This window comes from Ranitomeya variabilis, chromosome 3, assembly GCF_051348905.1.
Source record: "Ranitomeya variabilis isolate aRanVar5 chromosome 3, aRanVar5.hap1, whole genome shotgun sequence".
Classification (NCBI taxonomy): domain Eukaryota; kingdom Metazoa; phylum Chordata; class Amphibia; order Anura; family Dendrobatidae; genus Ranitomeya; species Ranitomeya variabilis.
Window position 1 is genome coordinate 59,239,830 of NC_135234.1, and position 22,486 is coordinate 59,262,315.

Consider the following 22,486-nt stretch of genomic DNA (forward strand, 5'->3'; position numbering starts at 1 on the left):
TATCCCTGATTGCTTGGGTGGTCTCGCCTACATAGAGTAATCCACATGGACACTTGATAATATTTACGCAGGATGGTAAGACTTGTACCCCTTAGTAGTAGTTGTTCAAGTTTTATTTTTTCAAGTTTCATTTTTCCATTTTTATCTTTTTCTTTTGATTTTTCTTGTATTATTTTTTCATTTATTCTACACAGTTCATTAATTTCATTCATTTTTCATTTCATTTTTTCAGTTCATTATTATTTCATTATTTATTATCCATTCATTTATTTCCTTTTTTTTATTACTTTACTAATTGTTTTCCATTTTTTCAACTCAAGGTTTCCTTTTCAGTTTGAATAATCATGTTTGGACTCCTACTTCCTATTGTTTTATTAAGTTATGATATGTGATATCGTTCTACTAGCCCCATACATGTTTCACAAGTTGGTATATGCATTTCTGTCAATTGAGCTATTTTCATACTATGCTACACCACACAGGCCCAGTGGGCTTACTACTATTCATATCTCTCCCTTTAATTAACTGTATTGGGCTCCACAACCACACATCAACTCCTAGCAGTAGTATTCTTCAACTATGTACAACACAGGCGCAGGTGGCACTTCCAGTGTGCAGGCGCCAGTGATATTCTTTGGTACCACCGCAACGCAGCCTATACTGGCGCCGTTCCTCTCGCCCCGCTTGGCGCATGCGCCGGCTGTGCCTCTACTACACAGGTGCCTTTCTAACACCGCCTGGCGCTTGCGCCGGCTGTGACCCTACTGCGCAGGCGCCTACCTGACACCGGGCTCTTCACATCATATACAGCGCAAGCATCGGCATCCCCCATACTTCCGGTCACATGACTGGACAGAGCGTCATTCAAAAGCGGAACTGTGCAGCCTCTGACACTGCCGTATTCACCGCCAAGACACAGTCTGTGTCGGTGTCTCCCACCTTACCACCAACGCAGATTTCAGGCTCTCGGATTGCGCTCCCCCTGACACTGGATGTGAGGCAACAGATCTACAACAGATAAGTCTTGCATACATATGAACTGGTAGTTATTTGTAATATGTACTTTTTCAGATCTGAGCAGACACCTCCACTCCGTTTTAAGTGGATCTACACACCTTGGAGCTGTTTTGCTCCTAATAAACAGAACCCCCACTGCGTCTGTACCGGATCTTACAATTAAAATGGGAGATATAGACTAATACCAAGGTACTACCACTCTCTATATGCAAAACTCTGTTATTCTGGCCGGGGCCCGGGGGTCACATACATATGTATATATGTATATATATATATACACTATGTTCCAAATTATTATGCAAATGACATTTTTCTCGGATTTTCCTAAATGGTCAGTGCAAATGACAGTCAGTCTAATAAAAGTCATCACCCATTAGAGTATACATCGAATTTTATTGAAGAAACCTCCCAATGATAACAGTATAATCTCCAAAATGAATAAAAACTCAAAATGCACTGTTCCAAATTATTAGGCACAGTAGAATTTCTAAACATTTGATATGTTTTAAAGAACTGTAAATGCTCATTTGTGGAATTTGCAGCATTAGGAGGTCACATTCACTGAACCAAAAAGCTATTTAACTCCAAAACATCCTAACAGGCCAAGTTACATGTTAACATAGGAGCCCTTCATTGATATCACCTTCACAATTCTTGCATCCATTGAACTTGTGAGTTTATGGAGAGTTTCTGCTTGTATTTATTTGCATGAAGTCAGAATAGGCTCCCAGAGCTGCTGTTTTGATGTGAACTGCCTCCCACCCTCATAGATCTTTTGTTTGATGATACTCCAAAGGTTCTCTATAGGGTTGAGGTCAGGGGAAGATGGTGGCCACACCATGAGTTTATCTCCTTTTATGCCCATAGCAGCCAATTACTCAGAGGTATTCATTGTCATGCATGAAGATGATTTTGCTCCTGAAGGCACGTTTCTGCTTTTTAGACCATGGAAGAAAGTTGTCAGTCAGAAACTCTATTTACTTTGCTGAGGTCATTTTCACACCTCCAGGAACCTTAAAGGGCCCTAGCAGCTGGTTCCCCATGATTCCAGCCCAAAACATGACTCCTCCACCTCCTTGCTGACGTCGCAGCCTTGTTGGGACATGATGGCCATCCACTACTCCATCCATCTGGACCGTCCAGAGTTGCTCGACACTCATCAGTAAACAAGACTGTTTGAAAATTAGTCTTCATGTATGTCTGGGCCCACTGCAACCGTTTCTGCTTGTGAACACTGTTTAGGAGTGGCCGAATAGTAGGTTTATGCACCACAGCAAGCCTTTGAAGGATCCTACACCTTGAGGTTCGAGGGACTCCAGACACACAAGCAGCTTCAAATAACTGTTTGCTGCTTTGTAATGGTATTTTGGCAGCTGCTCTCTTGATCCAATGAATTTGTCTGCCAGAAAACTTCCTCATTATGCCTTTATTTGCATGAACTCTGTCTGTGCTCTGTTTCAGTCACAAATCTCATCAGAGCATGATGATCACTCTTAAGTTTTCGTGAAATATCTAATTTTTTCATACCTTGTCCAAGGCATTGCACTATTTAACGCTTTTCAGCAGCAGAGAGATCCTTTTTATTTCCCATATTGCTTGAAACCTGTGACCTGCATAATAATGTGGAACATCATTTTTGAGTAGTTTTCCTTTAATTAGAATCACCTGGAAAACTAATTATCACATGTGTTTAAGATTGATTTCAGTGATTCATTGAGCCCTGAGACACAATACCATCCACGAGTTTACTTGAAAAACAAAACAATTACATCTTTAAGACACTTAAATCCAATTTGCATAATAATTTGGAACACAGTGTATATACCTACAATATGTATTTCTGTTACAGCCAACCTAACTTTTGACAGAGGGACTAGAACCATATATATCCTGTCCCTGATAATCGCTCATTGGACTAAAGGTCTTATTCCCCTAACCTTGGTAAATACTTCTTTTCGTTTCTCTATATATGTCTACACCCCTATGTACCACTTATTCTGCCATTCCAACAGACTTTCTTTTTAGTCCATATACTCTTTAGTACGACAATTAAGAGTACCTGTGTTTTGAATGTTAACATATACTATAAACATAACGGCATATATCTTTGTCTCATGTTCTCCTGCCACCCTTATATAGGGAAATACAGGGCCTTCTCCACCTATGAATTCAATAGAATATCTAAATATCACATGATGGAACACAAAACAACCACAAAGGGTACGTTAATCCATCTTTACCTCCTGTATCTTACTATCTCTAGTCTCTTTTCAGATTAATACCCAACCCTCGGCTAACCATGCCTTGTTCTACATAGGATTGCAGAACCTTGATAAATCTCTACTTGCTCGCTTATTGTCCATAGACATCTGGCATGTTTTCTTTGTAAATTTTATTATGCATATAACCTATACAGCAAACTTTGTATATATTGTATATTTGAGCACTGTATATATTTTGTATTCATACATTCTTTTCTTCTATCTTGTTACAGCACGTATTTTGTGACCAAGGCCACTGAGTGGCCAAAACGTTAAATACTATTGCCCTGTTGTTTTCGTCTCCATCTTGAATAAATTTTCACGTTAGCAAAAATCAACATGATGAGTGCGGTGATTTGACTTTTCCTCTAGTACTAAGGGGGCTTTTGGCTCCGTTCACCAGCACCATTGAACTTCATCTACAGTCGAGTGCTAGCTCTTCGGGTCTTCCATTGTATAGCCTATTTGAGTTTTTAGCACCGACCGAACTCATGTCAGCTGAGACCCACGTTTACGATGATGTCACCGGTTCCACGATCTTGTCTAAAATAAAGACCAAAACGGACTTCCTACATATCCCCAGCAAGGACATTAAAATGAGGGATTGGGAAAAAGAAAGAAAAAGACTAATTTAATTTGATCTACATTGTGCTACATTGGGCGAATATCACCGACAGGGAAAAATACCTCACGGCTTACGCTGTAACCTGCGACCCACCCTTTTTGCCGACAACGAGAAATATTGTGCCACTTTTCAGAAAATCCTGAATTAATGCTCCTTCGACATAATCTTGCTAACTATTGAGTACCTTCAGGAGGCCATAAAGACTACAGAGGAAAAAATTGTATCTATCGAGACCCAGCTGACCACAACTCTGAGCAGTACTGAATTCTCCACCCTGAAGGGTAAAGTGGACTCTATATTGTCTACCCATCAGAGAGCTTTAGAAGAAAGGAAAAGGACGAAGTTCCAGAGGGACACCGAGGACTACCTCACCAACAAAGTCTATAAATGGGAGGACCCATTTCCTCGGCAATCACGACAACGATATCGCCGGACCCAAAGAGGGAACTACCGCTCAGGGGGCTCCTCACCAGCAGAAGGTTCTTTAGCAGGATCTGGCAGCAAAGTTCCATCACCAGGACCTCGTTTTTTAGGACCAAACGGACACCTACCAGGAGGTCAAGGAGGAAGAATTCCAGATCGTCACATGACCCTCAGATCACAGGTAGGAGTCCAAACTCGGTAGTCAATATCTCTGATTATTCTCTGTCTCCCCTTGAGTTGAAAGTTCTCAATATGGGTTTATCTTTTTGTCCCACACCAAGATGGGACGCATTTCAACTAGAGAAAGACCTCCAGCGTTTTTATAGGAACATCAGATTGAAGGTACATTTTGATACAAACAGCACTAACAGGGTTAACACCTTAGGCACAGCATCGGATCAGACTACACCCAAAATCACTATTGATTCCCTAGGACTCAGGAACCCTGGTACATTAATGCCACCAAAAACCCACCATGCGGTGGAAACTTTCATCAGTCTACTAGATAGGGACATCAAAAGTACCATTCATGACCAACGTCTAGGTCTCCTCCCGGTCCACCACAATCTTAGTACCCCTGAGAAACAGGCTTTAGACTCACTAAGCAGGAACAAAAATATCATTATAAAACCAGCAGACAAGGGTGGGGCCACGGTCGTTATGAACAAGAACCAATATATTGCGGAAGTTAGACGCCAACTCTCTGATCCCAGTACCTACAGGAAATTACCCTCTGACCCTACTTACAGCATACGTCAGAAAATCAAGACTATACTGGACAAACATTTACAACTGAAAACTATCGACACTAAAACTAGAATGTACCTCATGAATCACCATCCAGTAACTCCAGTATTATACATTCTCCCTAAAATCCACAAAGATCTCCATAACCCTCCCGGCCGCCCTATAGTGGCATCTACCAATTCTGTACTAAATCCTCTATCCATTTTTCTTGAGAAAATCCTCACCCCATTTGCTCGCTCAACAAGGTCCTACATTCTGGACACAGGTGACTTTCTCAAGAAAATCCGTGACATCAAAAATGTTCCACCCGGAAGTACTTTATGTACCCTTGATGTAAATAGTCTTTATACATCCATCCAACATGATAGGGGAATAGAAGCAGTGGCATTGACCATCCGTGAGGCTAACATTGACAGTGACTCACAAAAACTATGCATTGATCTACTCAACATCGTTTTGAGGGAAAACTTCTTCATGTTTGAAGATGATTTCTTCTTACAGATCTGCGGGACCGCCATGGGGTCCAATGTGGCCCTGGCATACGCAAATCTATATATGGATCATTTTGAGCATACACATGTCTACTCGAACCCCATCTTCCAACAGAATGCCATGACATGGTATAGATATATAGATGATATCTTTTGCATCTGGAGAGATCAAACTAGCCTACAGGAGATTTTCAACACCATCAACACAGCTAGACCAGAGCTATCATTCACTCTGGTACACCATCATGAGGAGGTCTCATTCCTAGACACCAAAATTTTGAAGGATACATCTGGAAATTTGAGCACAGACTTATACGTGAAACCAACTGATTGAAACAGTTTATTGCTATACAATAGTTGCCACCCTAAATCTACCAGAGATTGCCTCCCTAGATCACAATTTAGTAGAGTCACTAGGATGGTCTCCAACTCGTAGACTAGGAACATCAGAGTACATGAAATGGCTGACAAATTTAGGGCCCGCAACTATCCTACTGGGCTCCTTGAATTGGAAACCTCCAGGGCCCTCAACAACACGGATAATGTAGCCACAACCACATACAAGAACCCTAGACTTCCTTTTGTTCACAACCATAACCCCACTATGCGCAGAATCCACAATCTCATCCGAGGACACTGGCCCCTCTTTACAAAGGCCTACCCACAAATCAAAATCTTTAAAGAACCTCCCCTGCTGAGCTGAGGTGACCACAGAATGTAAGAAACAAAGTGGTCCGGGCAGACCTAGGCACATCAAAAGCACCTCCGCATAGGACACTAACAGGACAGAAGAGGGTGGGCACATTCCCTTGTCAAAATTGTAGATGTTGTTCTAACATCATCAAAGGTAGTGAAATACTACATCCCCGCACTGGTAAGACTTTCCCAATTAGGGAATATCACACGTGCGAGACGAATTTTGTGGTGTATATTATCAAGTGTCCATGTGGATTACTCTATGTAGGCGAGACCACCCAGCAATCAGGAATAGGATCTCAAGCCACAAATCCACCATAAGGTGCAATAAGACCTGGCTACCACTTCCCCTACACTTCAAGGAAGCACAACATAGTGTCGCTCAATTAAGATTTCAGCTTATAGAAAAAGTCCATCGCCCAAGGAGGGGGGGTAACCACATCCAGTTGCTTAAACAAAGATAAACTTTTTGGATTTATACGCTTGACACACTCCATCCTAGAGGTCTCAACAGGGAACTTGAATGACTTATCTAACCAGGCTTTTATTTCCCTTAGGAAAATTGACCCACCGCACCTATAGAATTCATACTCTATTTACGCAGGATGGTAAGACTTGTACCCCTTAGTAGTAGTTGTTCAAGTTTTATTTTTTCAAGTTTCATTTTTCCATTTTTATCTTTTTCTTTTGATTTTTCTTATATTATTTTTTCATTTATTCTACTCAGTTCATTAATTTCATTAATTTTTCATTTCATTTATTCATTTTTTAAATTTTTCATTTTTTCAGTTCATTATTATTTCATTATTATCCATTCATTTATTTCCTTTTTTTTAATTACTTTACTAATTGTTTTCCATTTTTTCAACTCAAGGTTTCCTTTTCAGTTTGAATAATCATGTTTGGACTCCTACTTCCTATTGTTTTATTAAGTTATGATATGTGATATCGTTCTACTAACCCCATACATGTTTCACAAGTTGGTATATGCATTTCTGTCAATTGAGCTATTTTCATACTATGCTACACCACACAGGCCCGGTGGGCTTACTACTATTCATATCTCTCCCTTTAATTAACTGTATTGGGCTCCACAACCACACATCAACTCCTAGCAGTAGTATTCTTCAACTATGTACAACACAGGCGCAGGTGGCACTTCCAGTGCGCAGGCGCCGGTGATATTCTTTGGTACCGCCGCAACACAGCCTATACTGGCGCCGTTCCTCTTGCCCCGCTTGGCGCATGCGCCGGCTGTGCCTCTACTACACAGGCCCCTACGTGACACTGGGCTCTTCACATCATATACAGCGCAAGCGCCGGCGTCCCCCATACTTCCGGTCACATGACCGGACAGAGCATCATTAAAAAGCGGCACTGTGCAGCTTCTGACACTGCCGTCTTCACCGCCAAGACACAGTCTGTGTCGGTGTCTCCCACCTTACCACCAACGCAGATTTCAGGCTCTCGGATTGTGCTCCCCGACACTGGATGTGAGGCAACAGATCTACAACAGATAAGTCTTGCACACATATGAACTGGTAGTTATTTGTAATATGTACTTTTTCAGATCTGAGCAGACACCTCCACTCCGTTTAAGTGGATCTACACACCTTGGAACTGTTTTGCTCCTAATAAACAGAACCCCCACTGCATCTGTACTGGATCTTACAATTAAAACAGGAGATATAGACTAATACCAAGGTACTACCACTCTCTATATGCGAAACTCTGTTATTCTGGTCGGGGCCCGGGGGTCACATACATATGTATATATATATATATATATATATATATATATATATATATATATATATATATATATATACCTACAATATGTATTTCTGTTACAGCCAACCTAACTTTTGACAGAGGGACTAGAACCATATATACCCAGTCCCTGATAATCGCTCATTGGACTAAAGGTCTTATTCCCCCAACCTTGGTAAATACTTCTTTTCGTTTCTCTATATATGTCTACACCCCTATGTACCACTTATTCTGCCATTCCAACAGACTTTCTTTTTAGTGCATATACTCTTTAGTACGACAATTAAGAGTACCTGTGTTTTGAATGTTAGCATATACTATAAACATAACGGCATATATATTTGTCTCATGTTCTCCTGCCACCCTTATATAGGGAAATATGGGGCCTTTTCCACCTATGAATTCAATAGAATATCTAAATATCACATGACGGAACACAAAACAACCACAAAGTGTACGTTAATCCGTCTTTACCTCCTGTATCTTACTATCTCTAGTCTCTTTTCAGATTTATACCCAACCCTCGGCTAACCATGCCTTGTTCTACATAGGATTGCAGAACCTTGATAAATCTCTACTTGCTCGCTTATTGTCCATAGACATCTGGCATGTTTTCTTTGTAAATTTTATTATGTATATAACCTATACAGAAAACTTTGTATATGTTGTATATTTGAGCACTGTATATATTTTGTATTCATACATTCTTTTCTTCTATCTTGTTACAGGATGTATTTTGTGACCAAGGCCACTGAGTGGCCGAAACGTTAAATACTATTGCCCTGTTGTTTTCGTCTCCATCTTGAATAAATTTTCACGTTAGCAAAAATCAACATGATGAGTGCGGTGATTTGACTTTTCCTCTAGTACTAAGGGGGCTTTTGGCTCCGTTCACCAGCACCATCGAACTTCACCTACAGTCGAGTGCTAGCTCTTCGTCTCTTCCATTACTGGTGGCACTGTTGGGGATTTATTCAAAATTGAAGGCATACTGAACCAGCATGGCTACCACAGCATCTTGCAGTGGCATGCTATTCCATCTGGTTTGCGTTTAGTTGGACCATCATTTATTTTTCAACTGGACAATGACCCCAAGCACACCTCCAGGCTGTGTAAGGGCTATTTGACCAAGAAGGAGAGTGATGGGGTGCTACGCCAGATGACCTGGCCTCCACAGTCAACAGACCTGAACCCAATCAAGATGTTTTGGGGTGAGCTGGACCGCAGACTGAAGGCAAAAGTGCCAACTCGTGCTAAGCATCTCTGGGAACTCCTTCAAGAATGTTGGAAGACCATTCCAGGTGACTACCTCTTGAAGCTCATCAAGAGAATGCCAAGAGTGTGCAACAGGAAAGAAATATATCTTGGTACCGTGTTAGCCAGTAGATAGAAAAATATTTAGAATTGAGAGTCCTCAGTGGTTGATACCTTTTAATGGCTAAAAAAGAGTGTGCAAAGCAGTTATCAAAGCAAAAGGTGGCTACTTTGAAGAACCTAGAATATAAAACATAATTTCAGTTGTTTCACACTTGTTTGTTAAGTATATAATTCCACGTGTTAATTCATAGTTTTGATGCCTCTAGTGTAAATGTACAATTTTCATAGTCATGAAAATACAGAAAAATCTTTAAATGAGGTGTGTCCAAACTTTGGTCTGTACTGTACATGTGGCAGAAGCAGGTGTAGGATAGACATGTAATGCCGGAGTCACACTAGAGTGTAATACGGATGAGTTTTATGCGATAAAAAAAATCGTATAGCACTCGGACCAATGTTAATTTATGGGGCAGATCCCATCATCTGTTTTTTTCTCAGCCGTATTATATATGCGAGAGAAATCGTAGCATGCTGTGATTTGCACCGTATTACGGCCGAGACTCGCCAATGAAAGTCTATGAGAAAAACCTTGCACACCACACGGACCATCAGTGTGACTTGTGAGAAATACGCACCGGTGTCCTTTAGAAAAGCCTGCAATTCAGTGCAGTGTACAGGAAAATCACACTGACAGCTTACAATAAAATAGATAAAATACACCAAGGTTACTCACCAGTAGCCATTTTTTCCATGACAGCACACCTGAGGGGATCCGCCCAGTCAGGACAGGAAACCTACTGAAAATAAAAGGGTGGTACCTTTCACCTTGCTTCAGTTGGTTTACAGAGCATGAGAGGCCCACCTGGTTAGTACATATGGCAAAAACATCACAACAAATCAACTGAAACACCCAAATTATAGTGCACACCAAAGGGGTGAAAAAGGGGGGAATATACGGTTGCTGTCATGGGTTCTGGAAAAAATGGCTATCAGTAAGTAACCTTGGTGTTTTCCCTTCCCTTATGACAGCACACCAGAGAGACTTTTGGAGAATGGAACACCTTAGGGAGGGACCACCGTTTGCAGCACCCTTCTACCAAAGGTTAAGTCAGCAGAGGAGGATAGATCTAGCCGGTAGTGTTCAAAGAAGATTGAGGGTGAGGACCAGGTAGCGGCCTTACAAATCTGATCAATTGATACCTCAGCCTTCTCTGCCCAGGAGGTAGCTTTGATGCCTTCAGGAACCAGAGAGCCACTTGCAGAGTAGGATAAACCAATGGCTTCCCTGATCCATCTGGCAATGGTACATTTAGATACAACATACCCCTTTTTGCTACCCTGCAAGGCTACAAATAGAGACTGATCTTCCCTCCTCTGACTAGTCAGACACGTAACGTAACATGGACCTTCTTACATCTAACCTATGGATTTTTTTCTCCCTTGGATTTGTAGTGTTACTACAAAAAGATAGCAAGGTGATCTCCTGGCTCCCATGGAACTTAAGAACTACCTTGGGGAGATAGGCAGGATCTGGTATTAGAATTACCCTGTCCCAAAAAAACTGAGTGTATGGAGGGCATATAGACAAGGCTTGTAAGTCACTTACGCCATGGGCTGATGTTAGCCACTAGCAACAGTTTTAAGCGTGAGGAATTTTGGTGACAATTCCTGTAAGGGCTCAAATGGGTCTTTGGTTAGCACCTCGAAGACTAGATTTAGATCCCAGGAAGGAATTTTTGGTACTATAACCTGTCTAGATCTAATATAGGACTTTAGGAAATGGGACACCCACCTATTGGATGCTAGGTTACAATTATATAATGCCCACAAGGCTGAAACTTGAACCTTGAGTGTACTAGTTGCTAGCCCAAGTTGTAATCCTGTCTGTAGAAATTCTATAATAGGCCCCACTGGCACCTCCTCTCCCAGAAATTCAAAATATTTTTTCTATGTTCTACCATAGATTCTAGATGTAATCGTCTTCCTACTCTTTAACAGGGTGGAGACTAGCTCTGGAGAGAACCCCCAGCGACTCAGTACCAGCCTCTCAAATTCCATGCTGTCAGATGGAAGCCTTTCACCTGAGAGTGGCATACTGGCCCATGGGTAAGTAGGTCCAGGACCTCTGGCAAAATCCATGCATTTGAAACTGACATCTGCCTTAGTATGGGGAACCATGGTCTCCTCGGCCACAATAGAGCAATGAGGATTACCCTTGCATGATCCTCTCTGATCTTCCTCACTATCGTTGGAATCATTGTTATCGGGGGAAACACGTAGGTCAGGGTTAATTTCCAGGGTATGTGCAGGGCATCTACCACAAATGGATTCTCTGACGGATCTAGAGAGCAGAAATTCTTGACCTTTCTGTTGTTTGAGGTGGCAAACAGGTCTATCACTGGCTTGCCCCAAGCCTGTACTACGTGCTGGAAAACTCGAGGGTTCAGGGACCATTCCCCCTGTCTCAATCCCATGCGACTTAGGAAGTCTGCTTTTGTATTTTTGATGCCTCTTAAGTGAAGTGCAGTGAGGGATAACAGATGTTGTTCTGCTAACTGAAACACGACACTGGCTACCTCCATAAGAGTACGGGATCTTATTCCCCCTGTGGTTGATATAAGCCACCACTGCTCGATTGTCCGACATAACCTGGGTATGGTGGCCACGAAGCACGGGAAGAAAATGTCTCAAAGCTTTTTCCACAGCTCCTTTATATTTGAACCCTGATCTTTTTCTATAGAAGACCATGTTCCCTGTACTACATGGGATCTTAGATGTGCTCCCCATCCCGTACCACTAGCATCAGTCATGATGATATCTTCAACTGGTCTTAGCCACTGTACCCAACGCTAAATTCTCTCGTACAGTCCACCAGGTTAGAGAGTCTCTTACGATTAAGGAAAGATGTACTTTTCCTTCCAAATATCCTTTTAATGATTTCTGCGCTGACAGGATCTCCCACTGTTGCTTTCTGAGGCCATCTCACTGCTGGTATACAAGATGTTAGAGAGCCTAGCAGTGACATTGCCCTTCTCAGTGTCATTAAGGGCTGTTTTGCTCTTTCTTTCTCCTGGGGGATGACTTCTATTAAATTTTCTTCACCGAAAAAAAGAGAACGGGGAAAACCCTTCATTTTATCCCCGGCTTTATCCAAAATATCCTCTATTTTTTGCCCAAAGAGGAACTGACCATCACACGGGATGGAACAGAGTCTGTTTTTTTTGCAGGTAATTCACCCGGACACCCTTTTAACCATAATGCACGTCTTGCTGAGTTCCAAAGACCTGCTGCTATAGTTGCCAATCTTACCGAGTCCACCGAGCAGTCTGCTAAGAAGGCTGCTGCCCCTGTACTAGAGTCATGTTAGCCAAGATCTCCTCTCTTGTAACTTTCTCAGTTGTTCGCTAATTTGTTGCAGCCAGATCATGAGAGAGCGAGCAGTACACGTCCCAGAAATTGCTGTTTTCAAACCCCCTGCTGCTGCCTCCCAGGTGTGCCTCAAGAACCCAACTGCCTTTTTTTCCAGTGGGACTCTTAGCACGCCAGAGTCCTCTAAGGGCAGAGATAATTTTTTAGAGGACCTAGCCACTGACCCTTCAATTTTAGGGATTTTTTTCCAACTCTCGGAATCTTTTTCCTTGAAGGGGTACCTTTTTTTAGAAGAGGAAGGTAAGCTACCCGACCTCTCAGGTTTCTTACACTCTTTGTCTGTAAGTGCCTTCATCTTTGTATTAACTGGGAAGGTAAGCTTCCTCTTTTCCTCCAGACCCCCAAACATAATATCGTCCAAGGATGTAGGTGTTTTGTCCTCTTTAAAGACCATTGTGGAATGGATTTCTTTAATTAATATGTCCATATCCTTGGCTCTAAGGCTTGTGGCGAAGTCAGGGGTCTCATCTCTTATTGATTTATGTATGCAGTCAGTGCAGTTCTTTCTGCCACTGAACTGCCAGCGGGGTTTTACAAAGGGGACACTGCTTATTCTTTGTTTTGATGCTAGCTTTTCTCGGCCCCTGGTGAATTAAACAGAGAAAAATGACCCCCATTAACACCAGGGTGACATTCTTGTAGATCACTCACCACCGCTGACAATCAAGGGTACCGGATTCAGAGGCTGATCAGGAATATGAACCACATCCTTCCTGGATAATGAGGAGCCCTGTGACATCTGGTCAGGAGGACCGCTACTTCTGCCAATCGAGAGGCTGCTTCTCTCAGTCCCTGAATCTCTCCGACGCCCAGGCTTAGAACTTGATAAGAGCTCCTGCTCCGGCTGCTGCTCCATATACTCCATTTTGAGTACTGGACATGAGCGCCTCTTCTGTGGTCACCCCTACTTTTAAAGAGGGAACCATTGCACTCTCCGCCTCCTCCGATACCACTCCATGCCCCTCCCACCTCTGCTACACCACCGGGACACTTGATAAAACCACGAGCCACCAGCCGGCATTGTTACCATGGGCGCCGCCATCTTGGACCCGGCGCGTCATGCCGACGTCACGTGGGCACGCCCATTCTCAGAGTGCCTTGCACATGATGCTGGCAATGCTACATGGAAGTGGAGCTCCGATGGACGGCCAGCAGAGGAGGGAGAGCAGCTCGGCAGCCACAGAAGAATCGATGGACCCCTGACTGTGCTGCCTTGCACCCGCATGTACAACAAGGCCCCAGGACCTGTGGACGGCACTTCCACCACCTGAAGGCCAGCATACAGGCACCCTGCCTGTTCTTCCGGTGCCGGGACAGGCGTGGGAGAGTAAAAAAGAAAAAACTTGAACCACCGTATTTCAGCACAAGGGTCCCTGTCAGGACAGGAAACCCAACTGAAGCAAGGGAGAGGTACCACCCTTTTATTTTCAGTAGGTTTCCTGTCCTGACTGAGCGGATCCCCTCAGGTGTGCTGTCATGGGGAAGGGAAAAAACGAGACTGAAATTCTTGCCCACTCTTCCATGGTAAACAGCTTGAGCTCAGTGGGGTTTCATAGAGATCGTTTGTGAACAGCAGTTTTCAGCTCTTTCCAGATTCTCGATTGGATTGAGGTCTGGACTTTGACTTGGCCATTCTAACATCTGGATATGTTTATTTGTGAACCATTCCATTGTAGATTTTACTTCATGTTTGGGATCATTGTCTTGTTGGAAGACAAATCTCCGTCCCAGTCTCAGGTCTTTTGAAGACTCCAATAGGTTTTCTTCAAGAATAGTCCTGTATGTCCATTTTCCCATCAATTTTACCCATCTTCTCTGTCCCTGCTGAAGAAAATCAGGCCCAAACCATGATGCTGCCACCACGTTTGACAGTTGGGATGGTTTGTTCAGGGTGATGAGCTGTGTTGCCTTTATGACAAACATATCGTTTGGCATTGTGGCCAAAAAAAGATTACTTACCGGTAATGCCCTTTTAATGAGCCATGACAGCACCCACTTGAGAGAGGGACCCGCCCATAGGAACAGGAAATCTACAGAGATAAAAAGGGCGGTCCCTCTCTCCTCCTCAGTTGTCTTTCAGAGTACGAGAGGAACTGCCGTTGTTAAATATGTTAACTTTTGTATGTTTTATCTTATTTATATTCACCCATGAACAAAATATACCTTATATGTAACCATACATAGCAACTAGGGTGGAAAGTGACATGGTGCTGTTGTGGCTCATTAAAAGGGCTTTACCGGTAAGTAATCCGGCTTTTTACCCTTCGCCATGACAGCACCTACTTGAGAGATTTACCTGGGTGGGATCACCGTTCTGAGGACAGCTCTCCCGAATGCTAAGTCAGATGTAGAAGATAGATCAAGTCTATAATGCTTATAAAAGGTCAAGGGTGATGACCAGGTTGCTGCCTTACATATGAGCTCGATGGAGATGTCTTTATTCTCCGCCCACGAAGATGATACAGCCCAGGCCAAATGTGCTTTCACTCCATCTGAAGGATTTTTGCTTTTTGATAGGTAGGCCAGACAGATGGCATCTCTGATCCAGTGGGACAAGGTAGCCTTCGTGACCCCATGGCCTTTTCTGTGACCCTGAAAAGATACAAACAGAGCCCTACTCTCTCTGCAGGACTGGGTTCTCTCTATGTAATTTAAGACTGCTCTTTTCACATCCAACATATGTAGCTTCTCTTCCTCTGGATTTGATGGTTTGTCATAAAAGGAAGGCAACACGATCTCTTGAGATCTATGGTAATAGGATGCAACTTTGGAAAGATATGATGGATCAGGCTTGATAACCACCCTGTCCTGGTATATCATTTAGAAAGGAGGGTCTATGTAGAGAGCTTGGATGACCCCTACTCTTCTGGCCGAGGTCAAGGCTATCAATAAGGCTACCTTATACATGAGATTTTTTAGAGGAATAAAATGTAAGGGCTCAAAAGGAGGTTCAGTTAAAGCATCAAGAACTAGATTCAAGTCCCAGGGAGGTAAACGTGGGATACGCACTGGGGTACATCTTTCGCATGCTCTAATGAATCTTGCTATCCACCTGTCCCCTGCTATGTTAGCACTATAGAGGGCTCCTAAAGCAGACACCTGAACCCTTAACGTATTGACTGACAAACCCAATGCATGGCCTTTTTGTAGGAACTCTTGGATGGCTTTAATAGGAACCTTGCTAGAGAAGGATTTTGAATAAAAAGTCAGGAACTTTTTCCAACTCTACTGCATATTATATTATAGGTTCCTGTGTTTATTTTTGCGTGGTGTTTTATTGTTACATTGTATTTAATAAAGACTTTCAATTTTAGTTCAAGTGTAGATACCTTTATTTCCCTATGTACAAAAGGGAAATTTCATTGTATAATATCCTATTGAGGTAATCAAAATATTTGGGATTTGTGTTACTCATATATGTGTTGCTGTTTTCTAACAGATTTCCCTGGCTATTTGATATGGACTTTAAGGCTAGTGAAACATCCTGGCGGTCCAAAGCCACGGACTTATTCAAGCAGGGAACCTCCACCGCACAGGATGGTAACACAATAAATCGTGAACTGACGACTCAGTACAAAAATGCTGCACATAAAAACTGAAAACATGGTGGAACAGAACAGCTTTAGAAAACTATGTCGAACAAAATATTATCCCCAGAGGTTTGCGGGTGCAGGTGTACCCCTCTTTTGATCTAGAGGATGTAGAATTAATACAGAGATGGAAAAAAGCAGCTACGGCTTGCTCTCTAGAGTTCATCAAAATTATAATTGATAAAAATTCAATGACCTTAAATTCAATTGATAAAGAAATTGATGAAATCTATAAAAATCTTAAAAAACATCTAACCCCTGACAAATTGGAAAACTATATGCAAACCATAGAAAAAGATATAGACAAATGGGAGAATGACATTAGTCAATTTAAGCTAAAGAAATATTTAAGAGACTCCAAAGATTATGAAATGGACAAAATCTATAAATGGCAACTTCCGAAAAAAAAGATCTAATTTGGTACCATCTAATGGAGATACAGTATCTAATGAGAGAACATCGGGCTTAGAGTAGTGCCTCTTGCAGTGAATCCGAAAGTACAAGTGACTACTTCATGCGGACAAGAGTCGGGAATAATAGAAAATATGCCAACATCTTCTCTAAAAAGAAGACGAAACGGACTGATGACCGCATGAAGGTAGTTAATTTGTCACAACATGTATTATCAGCAACTCAGATTAAAATACTGGAAAAGGGTTTAACATTCTCCCCTTCCTCCACATTAGACAAATTCACGGTGGTAAAAGATCTACACCTTTTTGCCCGTAAAATAGTCCTACAAAAAATGCATCATAAAACTGATTTGACGGTCTCTTGCCCTATTGAGATGGAGAGGGAGGCCTTGAGGGATCTTGAGGACTTGCTTGAAGAAAATGCCCAAGCAGAGATTGGTAAGTTTCCTATTCATCTGGTCACCAAATCAAAAACGTTCCCGAACTTTAATACATGCCCAGCTATTGACGTCTTTACAAAAATGGTAACTAAAGATATTGAGGCGTGACCTAACAGCCCAGGTTGGGATTCGAATTTGAGTAGAGAGGAACGCCTAGCTCTAGGAGAATTACAAAAACTCAAAAATGTAGTCATCAAACAGGCGGATAAAGGTGGTAATACAGTAATCTGGCCAACGGACCTTTATGAGAAGCAGGCTGACAAAATACTATCGGTCCAATCATGTTATAAAAAGATGACTTATAACCCTTCTATACAATTCCAAAAAGAACTAATTGGGATTTTAGAATTGGCATATGAAAGAGGGATTATCCCAAAACGCCTGTTGGAACACATCACTAAATTACAACCTAAAATGGCCACTTTCTACCTCTTACCGAAATTACACAAAGACTCCAAAGATCCCCCAGGAAGACCGATAGTCTCTGGTAAGGAGAGTCTTTGTGAGTCTATTTGTACCATCATAGATTATTATTTGCAACCTTTGGTTCAGACATTACCATCTTATATTAAAGACACGACATCGGTCTTACAAAGGTTGGATTCTATCTATTTGGAAGATGGGGCCATTTTAGTTACAGCCGATGTAGAGGAGTTATATTCATCAATTAGGCATATTGATGGTCTGAATGCAGTTGCGTATTATTTGGACCAAAGCAATCTAGATAAAGCCCTCATTGATTTGATTTTGGTCCTGCTGAAGTTTGTCTTAGAACATCATTTTTTTGTTTTTAATAAGACAATCTTCCTTCAAAAGCAAGGTACAGCCATGGGCGCAACTTTCGCCCCCACCTACGCCAATTTATTTATGGGTTTTTGGGAAAAGGAAATCTTCCAAGATGAGCAATTAAGAGAGATGGACATGGTGCAGGGATGGAGTCGATACATAGATGACGTCCTGTTTGTTTGGGAGGGTAACATCATTCAACTAACATCTTTGATGGATAAACTGAATAAAAACAACTATAACATTAAATTAACTTATAAATGGGGAAGATCCTTAGATTTTTTGGATCTCCAAATGACAGTAGCTCCCAATGGCAGGATTGTCACTAATGTGTTTAGAAAACCAACTGCCACAAATACCCTGCTCCATGCGTCATCAGCTCATTATAAACCCACTATTGACGGGATTCCAATTGGCCAGTTTTTAAGGGTCAGAAAAATTTGCACTACAGATTGCAATTTTCAAGTTCAAGCAACTGAGCTGGCACAGCGTTTTCAAGATCGCGGGTATAGTAAAAGACAAATTAAAAAGGGATATAAGAGAGCATATGATACTCCCAGGGAGGAACTATTATATGGTAGTAAGATACCTTGCAATAAAAATAACAGTCAAGTAAGGTTTATAACAAATTTCAACAAACAATGGCCGGAATTAACAGCAATTTTCCGGAAACATTGGAATATCTTACTCAGTGACCCTATTCTCAAAAAGACCCTCCCAAAACACCCAGCCATGACGCCTAGAAGAGCCCGTAATTTGAAAGACATCCTGGTCCACAGCCACTATTTGGAGACGAAAACAGCTGGTATTACACATTCAGCTGCAAGAAATGGATTTTTTCCTTGTAGGAGATGTAAAGCGTGCAGAAATCATGTTCAAAGTACCTCCTTTACCAACCATGATGGTTCACGTACATATTATATACGTAAACAACTAACTTGCGGTTCGAAGGGTGTTGTGTATCATGCACAATGCCCTTGTAAAAAGATTTATATTGGGCTCACGACACGTGAGCTCAAGATACGAACAAGGGAGCATGTCCTTGACATCGAGAAATCAGTTAGTGCAGAGGATATCCATCAACTGAAAACACTACCTAAGCATTTTCGGCTGTTTCATGACTCCAATCCAGTTGGCTTAAAGATACGAGCTATCGACCAGGTTGTCCTGAATGATAGAGGAGGAAATCTGGGCAAGATTTTAGCACGTAAAGAGAGCAGGTGGATCTATCAGCTTGGGACTCTTGCCCCTCAAGGGCTCAACGAGACAATGGGGTTGAGCTCATTTCTATAATTATGAAAACACTTTAGTTCTGCCCCTCTAAACCATGTGATTACTAGTCCCTTTAGTCTGTTTGACCCAGTACCTGTTTTCCATCTGTATAGTGGGATATCCATTTATAGCAGGATCCTATATAATTCTCCCATTATCGTATTAATATATAAAATAAATCTATCTACCGTATTTTTCGCTTTGTAAGACGCTCCGGATTATAAGACGCACCCCAAATTTTGAGGAGAAAAATAGGAAAAAACTTTTTTTAATAAATTGAGGGGGCTTCTTATAATCCATGCGTCTTATTGCTTACCAGGGGTTGTGGCTGCGGTGGATCAGGGTCCCAGGGTCGTTGCTGGAGGCAGGAGTGGAGCATTGCTGCAGGCTGGGATGATGGGGTCTGCAGGGGGGCTTCGGTGCTGCATGGGGGCTGCTGTGCTGCAGGCTGGGATGAGGGGTGCTGCAGGGGGCTCTGGTGCTGCAGGGGGCTCTGGTGCTGCAGGGGGCTGTGGTGCTGCAGGGCTGTCTCCAGGGCTGTCTCCGGTGCTGCGGGGGGCTCTGGCAACATTTTGTGAAAGACCAGAGCCCCCAGCAGTTCGTCCATGCGTTCCTGTATGACTGACTCCGGGAAAATGGCCGCCGGAATCTCGAGAGATGAGATCTCAGTGCTGAAATCTCATCTCCCGAGATTCCGGCGGCCATTTTCCAGGAGTTAGTCATACTAGAACGCATGGACGAACTGCCGGGGGGCTCTGGTCTTTCACAAAATGTCGCCAGAGCCCCCCGCAGCACCGGGGCCTCCAGCATCACCCGGGGCAGCAGCGGACAACCCCGGCAGTGGCGGCGGGTGACAGCGGTGGCGGGCGACAGCGGCGGCGGGCGGTAGCAGCGGCGGACACCCCCTCATCCCAGCCTGTAATGGTAAGCGGTATATCCGCTTTGTTAGACGCACCCACATTTCCCCCCCAAATTTGGGGGAAATAAAGTGCGTCTTACAAAGCGTAAAATACGGTACTTTATTTGTGTCTATTTCACATTTATAAATTTCAACTAGGGATTAGTAGAAATAATAATGCGGTAGTCAGCACATAGATCCGATTCCTGGGTTTGTTTCATCCTGTGCGGATTTTTTAGTGTGTGTTTTTAATTTATTTTATTTCAGGTTATTGCTATTTTGGAACTGAATTGGTTTACAGCACGGTGTTTGGATAACAGTGATTATGGACTTACGAAGTTGAGTCAAATACGCCCGGTCAAAACCCATTCATCATTACGTACACATATGTGTCTAATTCTATTTATCATAGTTTCTGGGTTAGGAAAATGTGGTTGTTTGGTGGTGGGTTAGTATGGATTTATGTAATATTTGTTATCTATATTCGTGCTGCTTTCTAGTTAGGATGATATTTGCGCGTATTTATATGGTAATTTAATATTTATTGTATATTGTAAGGCCGAGATGTTTGCACATTTTATGGCTATGACGTGTAACGTAATTGTTATTTACAGTGCAAGCATGTTTAGAGAATTTATATATATTATTTCTAGTAAGCTTGAGAGCTATAATAGGTGGTTTTTACTATCTGCTTATTTATTGAAAGTATTTCTCGATCTATGCTTTTCACTGTTTTAGTATGGATGGCTATCTCTATACTACATATCAGCCGTTTAGTTATTCTGCGGAGAATGTGATTATTATAGATTTAAAGCTTAGATATATATCTATATTTGTGGGCTTTATTACTGTTAATTTGTAACCTTGATCTAACACACTTTAGTATAGTGGGTATTTATTTATATGCAATAGTTAATAAGAACCCCGCTTTTCATTCATCATCACTGCTATAGGCAGTATAAGTAGTTATACTTATATGCTTACCCGCACATGTTAGCATTAGCCACGCCCCCTACTAGCTGCGTTCCACTTCTGCAGCGATATCTGGCCTGACAGGCTGCAAACCCGGATTAGTGCGCATGCCCTGGGTTCGGCCGCACGGCGGCTTCCAGCCCCGCCCATAAGGTGATGTGAGCGTTATACGCTTGTTTGCCGGGGGCGAGAGCTGGGAAGCTACGCTGATTGCACGAGCGGCCGTAAACCAGCGCATGCGCCTTTTAACTTCCGGGACGCGGCGGTAAAGGGTATTGATCTGCTACCATATATAATGAGCGCTTTTCACATATACCACACACGTGCCCCCATAAGGAAGAAGCCTGAATTGGCGAAACGGCGCTGTCGGGGTGGCAGCACAGATACGCAGCACTCTGCATCTTTCACACATGTAAGTTGATTTTTATATCATTATCATTGTTAATGCTAGTAGTGGATATAGCCTTCCATTCAATTGATGTATACTTGTAGATAGAGTAGGATATTTTGCCAGTTATAGGTAAGGATTTCATACTGTGGCCCACAGGTTACTTTGTAACAGGGGCTTGTAGCACATTTGCACCTTATATTTATCTACCTCATGAAACTGGCACTTTTTACTATAACATACTATCTTGAAAATTTATCATCTCGATGCTTAATATATGTTGGCTGGTGATTCCACATATTACACCACTAGATGCATATTGTGCTGATATTGTAGCTGCTTGTTTTTATAGGTTCCTGTGTTTGTTTATTTTTGCGTGGTGTTTTATTGTTACATTGTATTTAATAAAGACTTTCAATTTTAGTTCAAGTGTAGATACCTTTATTTCCCTCTGTACAAAAGGGAAATTTCGTTGTATAATATCCTATTGAGGTATTCAAAATATTTGGGATTTGTGTTACTCACTTGTATATTAAAGTTGTAGATTTCTTCCTGCTTAACAGTAAGGTGTTAATTAGTTCTTGAGAAAACCCTCTTAATGTCAGTATTTGCCTCTCAAGTATCACGCCATTAGGTGAAGACCTTTCACTTGTGGATGGAAAAATGGACCCTGAGACAGTAGGTCTGGGATCACTGGCTGAATCCAGGGATCGCAAACTGACATCGCTCGAAGACAAGAGAACCAAGGCCTTTTTGGCCAGAATGGTGCTATCAGAATGATCCTGGCCTTTTCTTCCCTTATCTTCTTGATGACCAACGGAATCAGCATCATTGGAGGAAAGGCATAGGCTAGGTCGTAGTTCCACGGGTACTGGATCGAGTCTATTATGTCTGGATGGTCTACTACATTTAAGGAGGTGAACATCTGCACCTGTCTGTTTTTTCTGGTGG